Source organism: Nyctereutes procyonoides, unplaced genomic scaffold (assembly GCF_905146905.1).
Source record: "Nyctereutes procyonoides isolate TBG_1078 unplaced genomic scaffold, NYPRO_anot_genome, whole genome shotgun sequence".
In the NCBI taxonomy this organism is placed as follows: domain Eukaryota; kingdom Metazoa; phylum Chordata; class Mammalia; order Carnivora; family Canidae; genus Nyctereutes; species Nyctereutes procyonoides.
Genome location: NW_026575042.1, coordinates 7,409,046 through 7,428,828, shown reverse-complemented (window position 1 = coordinate 7,428,828; position 19,783 = coordinate 7,409,046). Strand labels below are relative to the sequence as shown.

Below are 19,783 nucleotides of genomic sequence, written 5' to 3'. Positions count from 1 at the left end.
CTCTACCTGCCCCACCTCCAGCTCAAGCTGTGTCTTCAGTGTGTGAAAGGTAAAGACGCATTCCTTCCCAGAAAGTGCTCTCATCTTAGACCACACCCCACACACCTGTTCCACAGCTCTCCAGGGGGAGTGGTTTAACCTCTGGAGGAAAAGGAATGGGAAACATCTTGGCTGATGAGTGTCCTTATGCATGCAATTCCTACCTACCTTGCACTCAGCCTTAGCTCTGTCTATATTTCCAGGCATGGTATAATTGTCATGTTGTTCAAGGGACACTGGAAAGATGAAAACATACCTATACAAATATATCTATATTATACATAGTATATATACACACATATACAAACATGCAATATTCTGATTAAATACACTATTTCTGACTTTGAGGCCAATGTTTCTTTAAAAAAAAAGGATTTTTATTTATTCATGAGAGACACACACAGAGAGAGAGGCAGAGACATAGGCAGAGGGAGAAGCAGGCTGCCCGCAGGGAGCCCGATGTGGGACTCGATCCCTGATCCTGGGATCACACCCTGAGCCGAAGGCAGATGCTCAACCGTTGAGCCACCCAGGTGTCCTGAGGCCAACATTTCGTTACAGAATCTTCTTGCAAAAATCATACTCAGCAAACTGCCATCTCCAACTGTTCCAGGAGTATGCGATTCTAGAATTCAATTCTTCCTCCATTTGAAAAGGCATTATTCAGAGTACACTGGCTTTCTACTTGAACAGCCTTTGAGAGAAAAAGACAGTCTCTCTTGTATCTTTTCCCATTATGTATGAAAGAATTGCCTGTCCTCCCAGAGCCAAGGGACAGATGCCAGGGTGAGCTGTAGCTTGGCAATGTGGGATGACTGTGAAAATATTGACATTTGACAATAGGCCCCAACCACTATGACAATTCAGCAACTGGCCCAACCAGACCAGCTATGCATGCAGCCAAAAGAAATAGTCCCCAATCTGTTTCCAGATGAAGAAGTTTCTGTTGTGAGACAACTCCTCTGACTCCCACCCCAGGCAGCTACACAACAACACTGATTTATTTGTGACTTACAACCAGAGTCACTCAAGTGCAAGGTGATGGATTATCCTCTGTAACCTTCTCTTTTCTCTATTCATAAGACTTTCCCACAACCACCAGATTGGAGGGCATTAGCTTTCAAAGGAAAGTGTTATTGGAGTGAGGGTAGCTCAGAACTTATGATACAAATATGCTGTCATTGCCTCCTGGTCCCCATTACCATGTGCCCGGACTTCAAGGTTGCCTACTGAGTCAAGTAGAATTTGCCTATTTCCCTAGGGGCACCTGGGTGGCTCAGTCAATTGAGCATCTGACTCTTGATTTCGGCTCAGGTCATGATTTCAGGGTCATGGGATCAAGCCCCGTATCGGGCTCTGTGTTCCGCCAGAGTCTGCTAGGGATTCTCTCTCTCCCTCTCTCTCTGTACTCCCCCTCAAATAAATAAATAACATCTTTTAAAAAGAGAATTTGCCTATTTCTCAAATGTTCTCCCTCCCCCAACCCCCATTTTCTGCTACTTCCATATATCAGTCAGGGTGCACTCAGGAAAGCACAACCCATATCTGGTATGGGGAACCTGTTATATAAGTATTAGGAAAATCAAAAAGCCAAACAAGGGATGGTGAAGCCACAGAAAGATTAGCAAGAGCAGGGAGCTTTCACCATCCCTGGGGCTGGAGGACCAAGGACAAGAGATGGTGTTAACAGAGTACAGGAGCAAGACCAGAATCACAAAAGTGGTGCTGGAGACACTCCCTCCCTCCCACTCTCAATCTTCCACCAATGCTTCCTACTGACAGCACCCAGTTGGCAAGAGAGCCTGGAAATAGAAGTATAGGATCAGCCCCTTGTAGTATCAAGAGAGGAGAGCAGACCTGACAACAAACTGGAAAATGACTGGTATCCTCTGAGAATGTCATTTCTGCAACAAATTAGAGCTCAAAATTCTCAAGTGGACTCTACACACTGATCACATAGTGCAAAGTTCACAGGGCAAGGGAGTCAGGTGCTGTCACAAAGATGAGACCAATGACTGCCCAATGTCTACCTTACCATCAACTGGATGATGTTGAGAATGCTGGTTCATTGACCACATTGAAAGCAAGGATTTAGGCCCTTGAGTTTGTGTAAATGCTGATTGGAAAGATCCAGGAGTGAGAATGTATTGATCCAAAAACAGATAAAGGGATACAAGAGGTGGTGCATCCGGATGGTCCCCTGGATCTGTCTCTTGCTTTAAGTGTTTGGATGGGACCCAGGGACATGACTTCTTTCAGCCTCCAACCACCCTCCAACCTCTCTTCCAGCTGTCCCATTGTCTCAGTCATTCTCTGCCTCTGGGATCAGTGAACACCTGTGTTTGTGTGTGTGTGTGTGTGTGTGTGTGCATAGCTTTTTATTGGCAACCAACCAGGAACTCCCAGATTTGTCAGAATTATTCCATCAAGGTGGAGGCCACTGTCAACCACTTGTCAACATCCATCTGTGGGTCTCCCATCCCTATCTCTCTCTCTCTGGGCTTCTATTTCAACCCAATGATGTGGTTCTGAAGGACATGGACCACTTATTCCTGGAGTTGGCCAAGGAGAACCATGAAGGTGGGGGCCATGCCCTCTTCCAGGACACGCAGAAGCTGCCCCAGGATAAGTGGGGTAAAACCCTGGACACCAAGGGAGCTAGCTACTGTGATCCAGGAATGAAACTGAAACATGCCCTTTTGAATCTGCATGCCGTGCATTCTCCCACGCAGACCCTCAGCTCTGTAACTTCCCAGAGAACCACTTCCTAGATGAGGAGGTGAAACTCATCAAGAAGATGGTCAACCGCTTGACATATCTCCAAGGGCTGGCTGGCCCCCACACTGGGCTGGGTGAGTATCTCTTCTATAAGACTCACCTGCAGGCACAACTAGGTTCCTTGGGGCCTCAGCAGCCCTTAAGGGACCTCATTGGTGTCCCCCTGTGTCAGGGCTTCTGCATGAGCTTCACTGCAGCTACAAAGAAGCTCTTGAACCACCCTGTAGCCCTCTCCCAAACCCTGGACTAAATGGAAACAATAAGGGCTTTCTTGTAGCAAAAAAAGCAAAGGAGAGTCCTGAGGATGGGGGAGGGGATAAGATGCTGGGCATAGATGAAGGGACTGGTTTTAGGTGGAAAGAGATCATCTAGGAAAACAGGGAACAAGAGAAGGTAGATGTAGAAGTAGGAGGCTTAGCATCCAATCATTCTGTAAAATCATTTTTGTTCAATGTAAGAAAGATTTCAGTTCATATAGGTTTCATAACTATACTTTCTTTCAGAGCCTTTAATATACTAACATGCACTGTAAGTCAATCAGAGGTTTCCTAATCATTATTGACTATGAATCCCCTTTCCGTGGATACTCAGGGGGCTCACATTCTGAGAAAGAAATCCTGGAAAACACCAACCTACCCAATATATGCTTAGATTTTCCTAGTTATTGAGCAGAGACAATAAGACCTTATCTGACAGTCACTTTGCAGTGATATCGTGAAGATAAGGGTTGGTTTTTTAAAAGATTTTATTTATCTAAGAGAGTGAGAGAGAGAGCACAAGTGGAGTGAGGGGCAGAGGGAGAAGTAGACTCCCCACTGAGCAGGGAGCCCACTGTGAGGCTTGATGCAGGGCTTGATCCTGGGACTCCAGGATCATGACCTGAGCCACCCAGGTGCCCCTGAACATAAATTTGAAAACTACGTTCCTTGTGTAGTTCTCAGGGTAGAGATTCAAACAGCGACAGGCATAAATTCTATCAACAGCATAGAGCAGGCTGATATCTGAGAAAGTAGAACAGGCTTTTGTCCAGGAGACCCCCCAGGGTGGCATTTACTTACCTTGCTGAATTTAGCAAAACTCTCAATCTTGCAGGCTCAGAAACTGTTTCCTCAACACACTGAGTGCAGACAGCTCTCAGAAGCAAGTGCATGCCCATAAACCAGTATCTGGAGATGGAGACATCAACTAAAATGTATTAATTTATAACAATGGAGCTATATTTCTGCTACATGTGCCATGATAACTCCATTCATTCATTCATTCATTCAAGAATACTTACTGATTGCCTGTTATATGCTGGGCCATGAAATGGGCATAAGATCTAGGCAGAACCTGTGAGTGTCCTTCCCAGGAAGTGATGCACAGACCTCTTTCTGCTGACATCAGTAAACTTGGGGATGAAAGGTGCTGGGGGATGGTGGATTAAAGGTGTCAGAAAGGCCTACCCGCAGAGGGAGTAAGATGAACATGTGAAGAAAAGCGGGACAAAGGGTGTTGAGAACTGGATGGAGCGAGAGTGTCCTATTGGCAGCAAGTCCACAGTTCCAGTCCAAGACGCCCTAGGTCCTATCCCTTGTAACTCAGAGCCCTGACCTGTATACCTGCTCTCTAACTTATCTGGAACCAGAGAGATTTGAAGTCATTTAGAGCAGCCAAGGTCCTCTCATGATTCATGAGCCTTGACAGAGAAGATGAAAGATACAAGATAAGCAAGAGAGCTTTCAAAGGTCAAAGTCTGCAAAATCTGAGAAAAGAGACAAAAGAATGGCATTTTCCTCTCCATGGCTTAACAAAGCACAGTATTGCCCCATTACAAACAAGAGGGATAGAATCGAGCTAGTCTTTTCAATATCCAGTTACAGAATGGATCAGTACTGGCCTGTTTCCTTCCTTGCTGGTTCTCTTCTGCTCACAGCTTCAGCCCAGCCTCCTGCCCCCAGGCTTCATCGTAGACTGATAAAGGAAGCATCTGACTAGCTCAGGCCCCATAAGCTATGCATCAGCAGGGATGATATTACCCCACTCTGGTTGTAGTGATCCAGTTCTGATAAATGAGCTCTGGTCTCATCAACAGGATCACATCCCCAGCATCCCCAAATGCTCTGATTATTGGGCTTTTGCCTTGTCTCTTTTCCTGAATTCTTATTTTGGTATGCCTCCTCCCCTCTGGACTGTAGATTTGCTCCTCCCCTCAGGCCGGTGGCCAGCACCTAGCCACCCTCTGACCTGTCTACCTGGATTTTGCTCATCCTGAATTGCTACCTTCCTACTATGCTTATTGCAACAGGAGTCAGGAGACTCAATTAATAACCTCGTACTCTCATTTCAAGTTCTGAGCCAACTAAGAGATAAACAACAGGAGTTGGAGAACAAAGTATCAGCTTTTTTTTTAAATTTTTTTTAAATTTTTATTTATTTATGATAGTCCCACAGAGAGAGAGAGAGAGAGAGGCAGAGACACAGGCAGAGGGAGAAGCAGGCTCCATGCACCGGGAGCGCGATGTGGGACTCGATCCCGGGTCTCCAGGATCGCGCCCTGGGCCAAAGGCAGGCGCCAAACCGCTGCGTCACCCAGGGATCCCCAAAGTATCAGCTTTAAAACTGAAAGAGTGATGGGGAAAAAAAATGATAGGAGCAAGCAGCATGTTGAATGTCTTATACATTTGCTAATAATCTTCACTCCAGAATAAAACTAACTGTTCAGCAGAAGTAGAAACAAGGCATTCTACTCTAGCTCTTGTAACCTGATGATTGTTCTAGGGCTCAGGATGGGCAGTGGTTCCCAGTGATAACTGGCCAGGTGGACTTTTCCTAGGATTGTCATTGGGTTCCCCCAGAAGCACATACTGATACAATGACTCAAATGCAAACAGTTCATTTTAGGAGCAAACAAAACAAAACCAGTAAGAGGGGAAGTGAGACAGCATGGGAAAGGCAGTCAAATAAAGGGAGTTCAGACATTATCAAGCCAATTACCATGAGGATGACTGTCATCATGGGGCACTCGGAGCCAGTGTAGACTCATGCTTAAGTATCCTATCCAAGGGATGAGGAGCGTTGGTATTATATACTAACTTACATTAATCATTGGTTGAAAACTAGTGAGGAGTGAGGGTTGGTGAGCGGAAGGACAGCAATTCCTGGACACCCGCAGCCCACCACACACATGAACAAAATGGGCATCAGTGGCCAGAGAACAGCCCTAAGACAAAGTTGCAGGTGCCCACAGTTGGAAGTTGGGCTGATGCTCACTGAGGGAATATGAGTAGAACATCACTACCATCGTTTAGTCTCTGGATTCTATCTTTGACCCAAGGAAAAATATCTGAAAGAAAAGCTCCTCTGCTTTCTGCTCAGGGGTTACTATGACTGGCTTAGGCCACCTCCTCCCACACCACCACCTACCACCACCATCCTGCCATCGGGGCCAAACTATCAGATGGAATAGGTCCTCAGGGCAGTGAAGATCTGACCTAAGCTAGACCAGCCACTCCGACAGCAGCTATTGGGAGGTCAAGGAGAGTGAAATTCCATGCTTGTGTTATCTGAGGACTTCCCCTAGGGAAGAATTAACTCCGACCAAGGAAATGAGGAGGAAGGTAAGGATGCGTCACTTTCCCTAACAAACTGTAGAGCTAAAAGAAGTGTTTCTTTAAAAAAAAAAAAATTCGGGATCCCTGGGTGGCGCAGCGGTTTGGCGCCTGCCTTTGGCCCAGGGCGCGATCCTGGAGACCCGGGATCGAGTCCCGCGTCGGGCTCCCGGTGCATGGAGCCTGCTTCTCCCTCTGCCTGTGTCTCTGCCTCTCTCTCTCTCTCTGTGTGTGTGACTATCATAAATAAATAAAAATTTAAAAAAAAATTCATGAGAGGCAAAGAGAGAGAGGCAGACACATAGGCAGAGGGAGAAGCAGGCTCCCTGCGAGGCTGATGTGGGACTCAATCCCAGGACCCCAGGACCATGACCTGAGCCAAAGGAAGATGCTCAACCACTGGGCCACCCAGGTGCCCCAAAGAAGCATTTCTAAAGCTGCAATAATAAGACATTTTGATAAACCATGCAAGATGAAAGACTTAATTATTTTCTATTCTTTTTATACAAGATGGCATTACAAAGTTGGTGTCATATAAAGAGGTAAACAGAATAGACAGATGTAAAACATAGGAAGATGTATTATAGAAGCATAATGGGCACTTAATAATAATTTATACCCCCGCTTTCTTTCTAGTGGGGCACAGAGGCTAGTTGAAGCAGTTCTGGTAGCAGCTCCACATTCTGCACAGAGTCACCACCCCTCTTTGACATAGGGCACTTTTTCTAGGTCTTACTCACTGGGCCATGTGTCTTTCTCTCTTAGAGGCTGCTCTCTGAGCCGCCAGTGTTCCCCCTGAAATCTGAGTATCTCTGGAGTTGGTACACATCTGAACCTGGGGTTGATATGGAACAAAGGTGCTCCCTAGTAGTAATTCCAGGAGATTGTAAATTCCCTGATTCTGGAATAGCAGGGAAGGGGGTTCCCTAATCACTCTGTCAAAAGTATTGCATCTCAGCTCATGCCTGCTTGACACCATGGTAGTAGTCATTGTTGGTACTTCCCTTAGGTTCCTTTACCCAATGGCCAATCTGGAGCTGCTGGGGGTGCTGCTGCTACAGGTGCTGTGACCTTCTGTGCTCTGCCCTGGGGAATTGCCCTTGGCTGATAGGAGCCACCTCCTGGGATCTTTGTGGAGGGGTTATGTCACCACTCCCTACCAGACAGCAATGATTGACCAAAACTGCAGTGCAGAGGCATCAAGGTAGGGCAACTGTGTGTTATAATTTACACATAATTGTCCAGTAGAATTTTCTGTGGTGACAGAAATGTTTCTGTCTGCCCTATTCAACGTGGGAGCCACTGGTTGAATAGGGCAAGGAGACCAAGGAACTGAATTTTAAACTTTAATTCCTTTTAATTCCTTTAAATGTAAATAGGTACATGTAGGTGGTGGTTACCATATAAGACTACACAGATCCAGAACCTCCTATGGATCAGACCGAGGATAGACTTTGCCTGAGACTACTCCCTTTTCCTATTCTATCTCCCTCCTCCTTTACTGGCTTGCCCTGAGATCACAACCTCAATAAATCATCTACCCTCCAACTCCTATGTCAGAATCTGCTTCTGGGGAGCCCACGGAGACGTTACATTATAGCATTCAGTAGTAGAATACAGAGAGCTTAAACCTTGAATCAGAAGGGTGCAGGGGCACCTGGGTGGCCCAGCGGTTGAGTGTCTGCCTTTGGCTCAAGTCATGATCCTGGAGACCCGGGATCGAGTCCCACATCGGCCTCCCTATGGGGAGTCTGCTTCTTCCTCTGCCTGTGTCTCTGCATCTCTATGTCTCTCATGAATAAATAAAATCATTTTTTTTGTAAAGTGCACATATAAGTTCAGTATCAGTCAGAATGTTTTTAGCAGAAAACAAAAGAATCTCAAATTCATCTGGCTAAACAGCAAGGAAACACCTGGAAGTCCAAGGCTAGGACAGCTCTAGGATAATTCCATGACTCAAAGACATCCCGCTGCTCTGTCACCCTGGTGGGCAGGCTGCACCTCTGTACTAGCCTCCCTCTCATTGTCACAAGGTGGCGACCCCAGTGCCAGCCTCCACATTTGGACATAGCCATGCCCAGGAAAAGAGATCGTCTTTTCCAGTATGTCTTTTATTTGGAATGAGAAAATCTTTCCCAGAAGCCTGTCTAAACCAATCCCTGGGAAGGGGAATAGGAAAACCACTATCGCCATAGACCAATCAGCCCCACCCGCGCAGAGTATGTAGCTGAGCAGAGCAGTGTGGGTACCAAATACGACCGAGCTTCAGCGTGTGTGAGCTCAGAGCGGGATGAAATGAATGTTAGTGAGACAACCACAATATCAGTTATGGGTTTCTTGAGGCCAGCTTCTTGTACCATGTTCTGTGAACCCCCAAATGAAAATCAGAGGGCAGCCCGGGTGGCTCAGCGGTTTAGCGCCGCCTTCAGCCTGGGACGTGATCCTGGAGACCCGGGATCGAGTCCCACGTCGGGCTCCCTGCATGGAGCCTGCTTCTCCCTCTGCCTGTGTCTCTGCCTCTCTCTCTCTTTCTCTGTATCTCTCATGAATAAATAAATAAAATCTTTAAAAAAAAAAAGAAAAGAAAAGAAAAAATCAATTAGAGGGCTTGATAATATGCAGGTTCTAGGGCTCGATCATTGTCTGATAGGAAGGAAGGTAAGGTGAAAAAGAGGCTTACTGAGTTAGAGTCACCCTCGGACTGTTTTCTGCTCGTGAATGCTGAAGAACCACTAACGTAAGCTGAAAGCTCAGATTCACCTGGTTGCTTCACTATCAGTCTCCCTGCAGAAGGGATGCAGAGTGTGACCATGTTGCCCCATGAACGCCCCTTTGGTCTAACACTCTCAGTGATGTTAGGATGACAAGAGCGCCGATCGGGCGTACTTAATATGCATTATTAATTTGACTTTCAGCTTCACTTGCTGAATCCATGATTCCTGTTACAACACTTCATGAAAAATAAATGAGTCTGATAATGGCTTCCACTTTATGAGCTAATATATTTTAAAAACATCTGAGAAGACAGAAGTGTGAGGTTTGTGGAAAGCAGCATCTGGGACTATTTTTTTTTTAACGCAGTAAAAGGTCTCAGGAGGTGATTCTGGCATCTGGAGAGCAGCTGCCACCAACAGTAAAGCCTAGCTGTTTATGTTCTCAGTACCACAGAATGGAGTCTGATATAATGCTGTCTCCAGTTAAGTGACATCAATCACCAAGGAGAAAGCCTTGGCAGTGACCGACATCATGTCACAGGAGGGACTTGTTGCTGGAGCAACTACACAGTGATCAGCTCCATGGGAATAATTTGATTCTTTTTGCCAAGTGCCTGCTTAAATTCTTCATTGGAGGGATCCCTGGGTGGCTCAGTGGTTTAGTGCCCGCCTTCTGCCCAGGCCGTGACCCTGGAGTCCCGGGATCAAGCCCCACAACGGGTTTCCTGCATGGAGCCTGTTTCTCCCTCTGCCGGTGTCTCTGCCTCTTTCTGTGCATCTCTCATGAATGAATAAATAAAATCTTAAAAAAAAATTCTTCATTGGATGCCTGAAAATCATTTCAAAATTTCATATATCCAAAACAAAATTATTTTTTAAAAGATTTTGTTTGTTTATGAAGGGGACACAGAGAGAGAGGCAGAGACATAGCCAGAGGAAAAAACAGGATCCCTGTGGGGAGCCCAATGCGGGACTCCATCCCAGGACCCCAGGATCACGACCTGAGCCAAAGGCAGACGCTTAACCACTGAGCCACCCAGGAGCCCCTAGAAAGTGAATTTAAAACATCAACATAAAATTTTAAGGTAACAAAAGTGCTTTTCCTTTTGGTATCACCATGCTATATGCACTGATGGAAGACATTTGGCTTGGGAACGATGTTATGTGAAAACATCTTAGGGGTTAGATTAGCACAGCCCCAGTGTGAGCCTAGACTATAGACCCTGGGCTAAAAAGAATGGGATTTAATGTCCCACTCAAATTCTACAGGTCAGCTGCATCTGGAATATGTGGGTCTTGGTCTGGGTGTTACAACTGAGACAGGATCTTAACAGAAGGTAGACAAATCCCTTGTCCTAGGCATCCATTCCTCACAAGTCATGACTGCTGTCTGCTAACAGCGCCCACCTGTACCCCGCTCCTGGAACCCCTTACAAGGGGAACAGGAACCACTTTACTCTGGAAGGTTGCTCCGAACTCCTCATACTTCCAGAGCCAATGCCTGAGTGGCATAGAATATAAAAGGCTGAACCAAACATCTCATGGTGAGATCTCTATGATGCTATTCATGCTCTGGAGCTGCCCTGGGGATCACCCTTAGCCTCGGCTCCAGCTGAGACCACATACTTGCTCATCTCTGTCTCCTGCCCCGTCCAGCATCCCTCATATCTCTACAGGTGTACCCTGAGGGCTTGCCTCCAACAAATCACTTGCACAAGACTCCCTGTCTAGGGAACCTGACCTGAGAGAGAAGTATAGGATGATGAGGGCTCTAGAAATTGTATCATGTAAGGAGGGATAAAGGATGCAACATAGTCTAAGAATAAAAAGTATGGAAATGAAAAAAATAGACAATAGAAAAAGGACAGATTGGATGGAAATGAGACTAAGGCAGAATTTGGCTCAGTATCAGAAAGAACTTTCTAATACTAAAATATTTACAATGTAGATATAGACTGCCTTGCAAATTGGCAACCTGCAAAGGAAATATTCATTCAGAATCCAGAGGACTGTTGGATGAGGAGACTCTGGGCATTGTCTGGTCCGTGGTTGGTAAGACCAAAGGCAACACTCTAGTTGTTATTATTCTAGGTGGCCACAAGATGGCAGCAACAGAGAATTCCTCAAAAGATGATTAACCAGAAAATTCTAGTTGGTCCACAAATTTAATTCAGATCTTCAGACATTATAGGAGGTGTTGTATATACCATTTTAAGCCCTTATAGATTTATGACACACAAAATTACAAAGGAAAAGCATTTTCACCAAATTGCATATTTTACTATTGGAAAAAAATAAAATCTCAGAGGTCAAACAAAAGAGGTAAACCCTAATCATTAAGGTCACACTGAATCATTACATTCTGATAATGATGCTACTTCCATCCTGCACACTGATTTCTAGGTCCAGTCATTGTGTACCTTCCAGGGGAGGAATCTGTGTTTGAAATAAGCTCAACAATGAGGCAACATGGCTGGCCTCAGCCTTTCCTAGCCCGTGGTCCTCCAGAAAAAATTCTCCATATTGTTAGGCCTCTTCCTGCATTCACCTCAAAGTCTGCAGAATGATGTACTGGTACTGAGGGCCTGACACAACTCTATTGGGGAACCCAAAAATACCTGTGATTCTATGAAGCAACTTTACATCAGAGTTCTGTTTCCAACCCTGAGCCCAATTAATCTTACCAGGACCCACAACCCTCCATGTCTGGTCTCCATCTATGTCCAGTAGCTGGCCTCCAAGATGGCCCCCTAGTCATTCTTTCCTTTTGGTATCCATGCACTTGTATCGTTCCCACCCACACTGAATCATGGCTGGTCCTTGTGATTAATAAGATACTGGAGAAGTGATGATGGATGTCTTCTGAGGCTAGATGGTGAAAAATGTTGCATTTCCACCATACTCTTTTTGTATCACTCACTCTGGAGGAAACCAGATGCCATATTGTTGGGACATTTAGTTAACCCTATGGAGAGTTTCTTGTGGGAGAGTACTGAGGCCTCTTGCCAACAGCCAGCACTGGCTTGCCATCCATATGAGTGAGTTATCTTGGAAACAGGACCTCTAGACCTAGATGAGCTGTCAGGTGACCACAGCTCTGGCCAATATCTTAACTGCATCCTCAGGAGAGAATCTAGGTCTGAACTACCCAGCTATGCTGTTCCTGTGTTCCTGACCCACAGAAGCTTTGAGATAATGTTTATTGTTGTTTTAAGCTACTAAGTTTGACAGTAATTTATTATGCAACAATAGATAACTAATACAACACCCTAAATGCCTGCTTCCCTCACTATATACATTCCCTTTTCAAACATTTTCCTCTGGCTGCTGCCCTCACCATTCTAGGTAAGTAACAACAACTTTGCTAACTATGAAATGCAATAGACATTTTCTAACACTTACATTACTAAATATCTGCTTTATTTGACAATGGGATATCTCCTAGAGAATTCCTACTCCCTGGCTTCCATGATGCTCTACCAACCTGGTACTACAGATTTTCTCTTTCAGGTCTTCCTGCCTCCTTCTCCTCCAATGAGGCTCCTTTTCCACATGCCATACGAATGTTAATGTTGCCTCAGAGTCTACCTTTGTTCTCTTTGTTTGACCCTGAGTCAACTCTGTGGGCCATCCTCTTGTTCCCCTGACCATCACTCTGCAGATGACTACCAAATCCATCTCTCCAGCCTACATCCCACTCCAGAACATGACTCTCTCATATCCACCTGTGTGCAGGCAGTGATGTGCTGGAGCCCACAGTGATTCCTGAGAACCAATTGTACACATCTCTTCCTGACTGTATGTTTAGCATTGTCACAGGGGGAGCTTGAAATTGGCCACAGTGGGAGTATTTACACCATGGCATTTAACAAATGCTACTAATCAGGGCTTTATCAAATCCAGTTGATAAACACTTATCAGCACATCACTGTTCAACCAGATGCTTCACTTTCTATGTCCCATAAATACCTCAATTTAATATGTCCCAAACTTGAGTCTTATTTTTTCATTCATTTATTCAAAAATTTGTTTATTTTATTCAAAAATATTTCTTACAGTTTTTTCAGGTTCTAGTGAAGGAGAAACATCTGTACCTTCAATAAACTTGCATTCCATGTTTAGGGAGCAGCAGATAGGTCTGGCATGAGGCAAGTAGAGATCAGCCACGAAAGGCTTAATAAGCCTGATAATTGCCTTGGACTCTTCCTGAAGGCAGTGGGAACTTAGGGGTTCACTTACTTAGGGGTTTTAAGCCTAATGACATGATTTGGTTTGCTTTTTGAAATGTTCGCTGCTATTAGAGTCTTGGAAAGAGTCTAAATACGACTCACTTTCCCCTTTGAAAGTCTTCTCTTGGCTTCCAGAAAAACAGACTCTATGGTTTCTTTCCTACTTCTCTGTTAACTCTTTTGCTGATTTCTTGTCTTGTCCTTGACCTGTTGGTGAACCCGCAGGCTTTTGCCCTTGCTCCCTACAATCTACTCCCAACATTGCAGCCAGTTATTCTTTTAAAACTTGAATCAGGGCAGCCCGGGTGGCTCAGCGGTTTTAGCACCGCCTTCAGCCCAGGGCGTGATCCTGAAGACCTGGAATCAAGTCCCATGCCTGCTTCTCCCTCTGCCTGTGTCTCTGCCTCTCTCTCTGTGTGTGTCTCTCATGAATAAATAACTAAAATCTTTAAATAAATAAATTAAAATATGAATCAGATCATGTTATTCTTTGGAGAGTCCTATTCTTGGGAGCCTCCAATGGCTTGCTATTTCATTCAAAGTAAAGTCAAAGCTCCTTACATGAGGCCCAAATGATCTGCCTTGCTTATCTCTCTAACCTCTTGCTTACTCTGCTACAGCCACCCTGTCTTTCCTTGCACAAACTAGATATGCTTCTGCCTCAGACCCTGGTTCTTCTGTCTACCTGGAAACCTCTTTGCCCAGATATCCCACAGTTCAGTCCTTTTTTTATTTTTTTAAGATTTTATTTATTTATTCATGAGACACACAAAGAGAGGCAGAGATGTAGGCGGAGGGAGAAGCAGGACTTGATCCCAGGACCCTGGGATCACAACCTGAGCCAAAGGCAGACGCTCAACCACTGAGCCACCCAGGTGCCCCTCATAGTTCAGTCCATAATCTTCTTCAAGTCTTCTCTCAAATGTCACCTTTTCAGAGACATCTCCTCAACCACTTTGTTTAAAATTTCAGCTCTTCCTCCCATCCTGATACCCATTCTCCACTCTAGGAGTGAGATTAGGCTCCAGATAGAGTTGGCCACGGTTGCAAGTCCACAAAGATGGAGGAGGGAAATGCATGTGATGGTCAGGGGCTACTGATATGGGAAAGCCAGGCTTTGAGAGGATAAATCCTCTCAGATAGGACAAATCCTAACAGACTCTCTGTGGAATCTAGGACTTCTCTCAGGTCAGCACTTTCTCCAGCATTCCATCTTTTTGAACAGTGATACATGAAATTATTTTAACAATACAATTACATTTTCAAGTCCAGTTCTTTGTACTCACTGGGTACTTCCAGGAGGCTCATTCTCCCGTTGAAGCAGTATGGGCTATATCTGTATCTAGTTTCCAAGGATCTTATTAGAACAGGAAGTGTTTTAGGTTTTTGTTCCAACTCTGCCAGTTATCTGGGTCCCTGTCTATACCATAATTCTCTGTCTCTGACCACTATTTATTTACCTTTTAACACAATGGTAGAAGTCTCTGCCTGTTGGATCTTTTCTTTATGATATCTTATGGCTTTGTCTCAGTCTGTCAGGCTGGGCCCTAGGGGCATTTCTGAAACATAATTATGTTTTGGGTGTGGGTGGCTGTGCATGTAGGGATGGTCTGGGGCTTCGAATCTAAAGTTTAATTTGTGATAATGATAATTGATAATTAACTATTTGGATTCATATAATCACATTTTATTGACAACAGCAACAATAATAGCCATCATTTACTGAGTGCCTGTTATTGGCCAGCTGTTACATTAAATTAAACTGTTTAAGGATAAGAAATTCACTCCCACACAGTCAGGGATAGAGCCAGGATGTAGATTCAAGCTGACTGACTCAGGAACCCATTCTATTCTTTGACAAGCACCACCTCCTCATATTCTCCCCTCCTCCAAGGCTCTTGTTTCTCTTCATATGGGTTCCCAACTGTTTGCTGCCCCAACTCACTGGACAGGTGACATTGCCCAGCACAACCCACTTCCCTAGCTCATCCCCAGTTTTTAAAATATGCAGCCCAATCCTGCTGGCTCGCTCTCTCCATCTCCAGCTCTCACTGATTATGGCCCCGCAGTGAGTCCAACAGCACTATGGGAACCTCTGCTATAGAAGAAAGATGGCTAGTCCCACCCATGCAAGTTCCATTCCACCTCCCACCTGATTTCTCATACCTCCTCTCCTGGAGTCTGCCCTTGAACCAGGCCAAGCAGAGTTCTTGAGAGGCTTTGCCGATAATGTCCTCCATGCATGGAATATGTCCCATCCCTTCCAGTTGTATATGTCAGCTCATATCCCACATTTTCTGGGAATCTTTCTGTACAAGTCAGGGTTCTCAGGGTGCCAGAAACAGAAACTGATCCTTAAAAAAATCTTATTGGAATGATATAAGAAAGCTCACAGAATATATAGGATCTGACCTGGCAGGTCCCTGAAAGAAGAGGAATTCAGGTACCTGAGGAATCCAGGCAGCAGGAGTTAATGGGTGGTCCTTTTAGAAAGCTTCAGGATAGATTTTCCATCTTATGTTCCTGTGCTCAAGATTCAAATTCCTGGAAGAAAGAGCATGAATTGCCTGGTGGGTCACTTGGTCACACATATCCCATGGCCACCACACCTTAATTGAAAATCCCATCAAGACTGTGCAATAGGTTGGGGAAGTTTTGAGGGGATAACCAAAGTGCTACAACCAGAAGGGGGAAGGGAGGCCAAGCAGATCAGACGTGGTCCACAGCCTTTTCTTCCTTCTCTCAAGCCTTAGACCCACATTGCTGTCTTCTAATGTGGTGGCCTCTCGCCTGCCTATCTTGCCTACAGTTGTCATTAAAGCTTTGTGCAGCAAAATCACCCCAGGGCCATCATTGTTCTTGTTTCAGAAAGTCTGTAAACCCCTTGGAGCCAAGAGCTAAGGCTACCAATTCCATTATGTTTGCTCAGAGCCCTACTATTGGTCAGGTAACAGCTGGGTGATCTGCTGTATGTTGAGTGGAAGAACAGAACGCCAAGGAGGTGAGGGGCTCTAGGAAAATAGGAAGCTTTCCCTAGGGGAGCCCTTTACCCCCCAAATGTACCTATTTCCTGGTAAGAGCAACTAGTTCAAGAAGCTCTGGGGGGATTTCTATAGATCGTGTGCAGTTCAAGGCAGCTTCCACTAGATCAGGCTCCTCTAGACATCTGCCATGGTTAGATGTACTTCTGAAACTGTCCTGGTCATTGAATCTTCTTTGTTTGTTTGTTTTTTTTCTCTCTCTCTCTCACTTAGTCTTTTTTTTTTTTTTTTTTTTTTTTTTTTTTTACGATAGTCACAGAGAGACAGAGAGAGAGGCAGAGACACAGGCAGAGGGAGAAGCAGGCTCCATGCACCGGGAGCCCGACGTGGGATTCGATCCTGGGTCTCCAGGATCGCGCCCTGGGCCAAAGGCAGGCGCTAAACCGCAGCGCCACCCAGGGATCCCTAGTCTTTTGTTTAAAACCCTTATTAAGAACCACTGACTTTCCCTTTGCTAACCTGCAGTTTGGGAAAGAGACTGGACAGGGATTCAGGCATGTGCATCTGGGGCCAGCTCAATCTTCAACTGATTGTTCATTCATTCATTCATTCATTCACTCATTCAACAAGGCATTCAGAACCTACTATGTGCCAGACACCGTTCAAGGCACTGGTGGGGATGCAACAGTGACCAAAGAGACCAAGTTCCTACACTGCTAGAGCTTATATCCACACATGTGAGTGTCCATTTCCTGGAGGTGGGAGGCCTTCCTCAGATCTCATGGCTTTTTCAGAACTTTCATTCTAGATTCATAGGAAGGGAAGACAATTTTCTATATCTTGTTCAAGGCAAAGGGGTATCCAAATTACCCCAAGAGGTAAAACATGGTGGTGGTGTTTTTGAATCTGGATGAAAAGCTGGAGAAAGATAGAAGCAGAGACAGAGAGACACCACATAATAAAAGCTCCACAAAAGTTTATTCAATGCCATGTCCCCAGTCCCTACAACAATGCTTGACACATAATGCATGTTTAATAAATATCTCTTCAGTGGATGAGTCACATGGGAAAAACAAAAAGGGTGGTTGCGAGGGAAAACTTCCTTACTGTGACCTTAGGCCATTGCATATACTTCTTTCTCTCTTTCCTGCTTTGGGAATACTGCTCCTTCAAAGCAGCCCTTTCTGTAACTTCCCCGCATCCTCAGACATTTGGACCCAAGCGGGTCCAGGCCAGAGGACCCAGCATTAAACTGTGGGCTCTGCTTCTTCTCACTCTCCATGGTGCTAAGAAGAGGCTCTGGCTCATTATTGCCTATAACACGGAGCTTTTCCCTCTTCTGATGGAAATGTTCCCTCTCTTAATCTTTGTGTTCCTTCCTCAGAGAGGAGAATGTTTGCTTCTTAAGCAGAGAATATGATCTTCCTTAATGGTCTTAGGCCTACAGTCACAGATTTGTGTGCACACAGAAATAAACCAGGCAGGTAATGTGATAGACAATAAGGAGTGCTAGGGACTGTGACAAACTGGATCTCAGCCCTCTGTGGCCAAAACCATACTCTGAAAAAGCACTATGTGGGGGTGCCTGGATGGCTCAGTTGGTTAAGCATCTGCCTTCAGTTCAGGTCATGATCCCAGGGCCATGGGATCAAGCCCCCTGTTGGGCTCCCTGCTGCCTGCCACTCCCCCTGTTTGTGCTCTCTCTCTCTCTCTCTCTCTCTCTCTATCTCTGTGTGTGTGTTAAATAAATAAATAAATAAATAAATAAATAATTTTAAAAAGAAAGAAAGAAAAAGTACTGTGTGGACCAAAAGAACCTTCTCTGTAGACACTCTAAGACCAGTGGACCATCAGTTTATGACATCTACCAGTCACTGGGAGCAAGCTAGAAAGACTTGTCCACTTTTCACTTGTCACTCTACAGCAAGCCTCCCCTGAGACCACAGGACTGTCTGCCTGAATGGAGTGGGGAGAGGAAGACAGGCTCACTGGAAAATAGAATGTATGTTAATATCTTAAAATACCCTGCTAGATCCACATTGGCTCAGGTGGCAACTTGTCATGGGCTAAACTGCATAAAATTGCTGCAGAGGCACAATTACTGGCTCTAACAAAAGCTGCCTTTTAGAAGGGAGAGTCTGGGTCAGAGGATCAATTTTCTGATGAATCAGTGAACAATTCTGAGTGGAACTAATCAGGCTCATAATGTGTCACCCTTTCTTTATAACCCCTAGTTTAATGATCTGAACTCTGGCTATCCACCTGTGACTTCCCCACCACCTCCTCCTGCTTTCCCAACATGTGTGCAAACACATTGCATATGCATGGCACACGTGGACACACACAGAGAATGAGGATGTAGAAAAGTAGGTTTGAGGGATAAGAAGTCTCAGAGAGATGCTAGAGCCTCCTGGTAGGATTGGAAACAAGAGAGATACTAGAGGATGATGTCCAGTGGAAGGAATTTATCTTTTCCTGCCTTCAGGGAATCCAGAAGTTCTCAGGGAAGCATAGTCTTGGGTAACAAATTAGCTCCTTAGCAAGGCAAATTCCTGGAGGATTACAAGATGGGGAGTGTGCCCAGCAGCATGTCTAGTTACTGATGCTAAGGCAATAGGAAGGATAATCAATTATTTTTTTTCCCTCAGGATTCCAACTGATGTTATCCCATGAAGCACTGGGTCATCTCTCCAAAGCCATGTCAGGTCAGGTCTGGATTACCCATCGTATTAGTTAAGGTTATACTGGTTTTAGGGCAGAGAAATGGACTTTGGCTGACTTAAACAAAAAGGCGATTATTGGAAAGTTCCTGGGGGCTCTTATGAAATCAAAGGAAAGTTGAATAACCACAGCTTGGAAAGGGAAAGAGCAGAGCTCCATGGTTGTGTTGGTACGATTGTTTCAGCCTGCCTGGGCTTTCTCGCTCTTTGGGGAAAGAAGATCTTATAGGTCCTGTGAGTTAGCTTGGGTTCCCTGCCAGCAGAGGGATCCTGGTACAAGTGATTTTTCTGGGGAGTGCTCTCAGCAGAAATCTGCAAGGCAGTGAGGGAAGCATGATAGAACAGAAGTTTATCTATTTTCAGTCTGATCCTACAGTGAAATCTGCAGTGTTACCCCATTTTGAAGCAATGGAGTATGCCTTTGTACCCCCATGTCCATCAGTTATTAGCTGCAGGCATAGTTTCTCAAGCATTTTTGGGCAAGGTTATTCAAAAGAAGGGGGTAGCTGTGAGCAGCTAGCAGCCAACACTCAGAGCAGTTGGGGGCTGGTCCATTGCCCTTGCAAGACGATCCAGGATCTACGCAGAGCACCAACTGTATCCATCCATGGCACCTGGCTTGGGTAAGGTGTGCACCCAAGAACAACCAGCCATTGAGAAAAAGAGAAGCCAAAAACCTGAGATCTAGACATGGCGGCAGGGGCTGTTTCCAGAGGTAAGTGAACAGAAGAG

At 45.2% G+C, this 19,783-nt stretch overlaps 1 long non-coding RNA gene across 1 annotated transcript in view; it reads right to left on the bottom strand.

Annotated features, from left to right (window-relative positions):
* Positions 1-438: 438 nt before the first annotated feature.
* Positions 439-19,783, bottom strand: part of LOC129507336 (uncharacterized) — a 39,342-nt gene continuing 19,997 nt past the window's right edge. The window contains exons 3-5 of the long non-coding RNA XR_008663958.1: positions 15,517-15,894; positions 3,876-3,983; positions 439-733 (exon numbers count right to left, since the gene is read on the bottom strand). This is a non-coding gene — a long non-coding RNA (uncharacterized LOC129507336). The remainder of the gene's footprint in view (positions 734-3,875; positions 3,984-15,516; positions 15,895-19,783) is intronic.